Source organism: Euphorbia lathyris, chromosome 1, assembly GCF_963576675.1.
Source record: "Euphorbia lathyris chromosome 1, ddEupLath1.1, whole genome shotgun sequence".
NCBI classification, from domain to species: Eukaryota; Viridiplantae; Streptophyta; class Magnoliopsida; order Malpighiales; family Euphorbiaceae; genus Euphorbia; species Euphorbia lathyris.
Window position 1 is genome coordinate 117,875,627 of NC_088910.1, and position 3,357 is coordinate 117,878,983.

At 36.6% G+C, this 3,357-nt stretch overlaps 1 pseudogene; it reads right to left on the reverse strand.

Moving 5' to 3' along the window:
• Positions 1-587: 587 nt before the first annotated feature.
• On the reverse strand, positions 588-1,543 carry LOC136219233 (probable mediator of RNA polymerase II transcription subunit 26b; annotated as a pseudogene).
• Positions 1,544-3,357: the final 1,814 nt, after the last annotated feature.

The following is a 3,357-nucleotide window of genomic DNA, read 5'->3' on the forward strand; positions in this document are numbered from 1 at the left end:
CCTCGTAGGTAACCGAAATTAGTAGCGGATTAACACAACACTATTCTAGTCTAAATGCCTGTTAAATGGTATAATTAAAGCTCTCGTTAACCGAAATTGACACATTAGATATTTCAGTTCTAATATTACTTTCGGTAAAGACATTTGGATAGAAAAAGTTAGGATAGAATAGATAGAATTGAAAAAGATGACTAATATAACCCTATAAACAGATAAATAGATAAAAAGTAAAGTATGTTGAGGGCTTTAATTATATCATTTAAGAAACGTTGAGAATAAAACTATATTATGATTAAATTAATTTTTCCTTAAATTGTCGAGGGCTTTAATTATATCATTTAAGAAACGTTGAGAATAAAACTATATTATGATTAAATTAATTTTTCCTTAAAAAACATTGAGGCTATTTGAAACTAAACTCGTTAAACTTAAATCAAAGTAAAGTATGTATTTTGGAGAAAAAGAATTAACATATCAAGTATTTATATTAGTGTATAGAAAGTTAATTATATTGGAGTGAGAATAACAGAAGTTTCTAGTATTGGGAGTTGCAGAAAATCCATAAAGGCAAAAAAGAGCAGCGTCGGTTATGGTTTCCAATGTGGCCTTCCTTGTGGCAATGGTCGATTAGGCTTTCTACGTTTCATGTGCTTTGGAAGATCATGCAACTCCTCTACTTTCCTTTTTCTGATCCGGACACCAACTTCATCCGGGCGCTTTAATTTTTGTTCAATTTTTGGATGGTCCATCAATGGATTTCCATCATCATCCATGCCATCGAAGAACTTTTCATCTAATAGTTCTATTGGAGCAGTCTCTGTAGTAAATAAATATGCTTCATCTAAAGGAGGTACCAGAAGTCCTTCCTCTTCATTAACAAGAGATGGATTCACATACTCGGGTTTTGTAGTTCTACACCATTCATCTACCAAAACCTTCCATCCATTTATAAGAGTACGTGCAAGCTTACAAACTCGCTTTGATCTATGCTTGCGTAGAACATTGACAACCTTTCCAATCTTGGTTGCCTCAAGTGTTTCCAAACTCAGTGCCATTAATTGAAGCCTCCTCAAGGATTCAAAGACTCATCTCTATCGTTAACAAGGATGTCCTTGATCCTCATCACCTCACCAACAATCCCAGACTCCTCCTCTATCTCATCTATCAAGGTCTCTACTTTGTTAACATCCTTATCGCCTGCAGCCTCAGCAGCAGAACCAGTACCTTCATCTGCTCTCTTGCACTCTCCATCATTTTCACCTTCTTGAGCCACCTCCACCTCATTGCACCCTGAGCATTTGGGCAATGTGCAAGAGAACAATCGCTCTGTAATTTTATCTCTATGCAACCAAAACTCCTTTGGCCAATCTGAAACTGCAACCATGATCGCATGATCTATGATCCCGAATATATCTGAATTAGCCGCCTTAAAATAGTTCCTCCAGTAATCAAGTGTAGATTTCATTGTCAATTGAGAGAGATAAATTTTTGTATATCTCAAGTCACACACAATATCGAGAATGAGAAAGCTAGAATGTGTCATTTATATAGTGTTAATCTTACCTTATAATGTTTAAAAATTTAAGTTTAATTCAAATTTGCATCTATATTATAGTCAAAATAAGTAAGTCAAATCAATTTCAATTTCAAAATAAGTAAACTGAACAAATTAGGGCTAGAAAACATTTCTCATAGATTGATATTTCTCACTACTGAGACTTACAAAGAAAGCCTCTTATATAGGCAAAGACAGAGATAACACACGTGTGAAGTGTGATGATGTGGAAAACCACTTACAAAGGGGTAAAAGGATAAAAAAGTAAAATAACCATAAGAAAATTTACTGTACTATAATTCCAACAGCCTCCCCTCAAGTTGGAGATGTTAACTGTAACAATCCCAACTTGTTAAACATAGTTTTCATGAGAGCACCTGACAAATTCTTGGTAAGCAAATCAGCTAATTGATTTTGTGAAGCAACATAAGGTGTTGTAATGAATCCAGCCGTAACTTGCTCATGAACCACATGACAATCAATGTCAATGTGTTTAACCTTCTCGTGGAACACCGGATTAGCAGTTATAGCTACAGCAGCTTCGTTATCACAATTTAGAGGTATTGGTAACACTACTTGAATCTGAAAAACTGAAAGCAGATAACTAAGCCATTTAAATTCACATACTGTAGTGGCCATTGCGCGATATTCAGCCTCAGCCGAAGACTTGCTCACTGTGTTCTGCTTTTTTGCTTTCCATGAGATCAAGATATCGCCAAGAAAAATACAATAACCAGTCACAGACTTCCGAGTGATTTTGTCCCTGCCCCAATCAGAATCACAATAACCTCTTAATGTAAAATCACAATCCTTTGGATAGAAAATCCCCAGAGTGCTAGTACCCTTTAGATATTTGAGAACATGAATTGCTACATCCCAATGCAATTGTGTTGGATCAATCATGTACTGACTCAATTGCTGAGTTATGAAGGCTATATCCGGCCTTGTGAAGCCTAAGTATAATAGCCTACCAACCGCTCTTCTGTACTTGTCTGGTTCAGAAAATTTTGCACTCTGCACATTTGGATCATCAAGTTGAACTCCACTTGGAAAAGGGCTGGAAACAGACCTGGCATTTGTTAACCCAGCATCATCAATTATGTCTGTGATATACTTCGTTTGAGACAAAAAAATTCCCTGGCTGGATCTGTGCAGCTCCACTCCCAAAAAATATCTCGCAAACCCCAAATCCTTAATGGTAAAAGCTTTGTGTAAATAAGCTTTTATCCCATCAATGTTTTCTACAGAGGAACCTGTAAGTAACATATCATCTACATATATGACAATTGCAATGAAATGACCATTAAGCACTCTTGTAAAGAGGCAATAATCATGAATAGATTTTTGGAACCCCAACGATTGCAAAGCATTAGTAAACTCCTTATACCATTGTCTTCCTGCCTGTTTCAGGCCATACAATGATTTTTGCAATTTACAAACTTGCCCTTCTGTAGCTTTGGAATAACCTGCAGGAGGAAGCATGTAAATATCTTCTTCTACAAAGCCGTGAAGATAGGCGTTATTCACATCAACTTGGTGAATAGGCCAGCCATGAGCTGATGCAACAGCTAAAAACAATCTTACTGTAACCGTTTTAGTGAAAGGAGAAAAGCTTCCAGTGTAATCCACCCCAAACTTCTGATCATATCCCCTTGCCACTAGTCTGGCCTTATACCGCTCCACACTTCCATCAGCATGATATTTTACTCGAAAAACCCACTTAGAAGTGATAGTTCTTTTTCCAGGTGGTAGAATTGTTAAAATCCACGTATTGTTTGCCTCAAGAGCATCAAGCTCTTTCT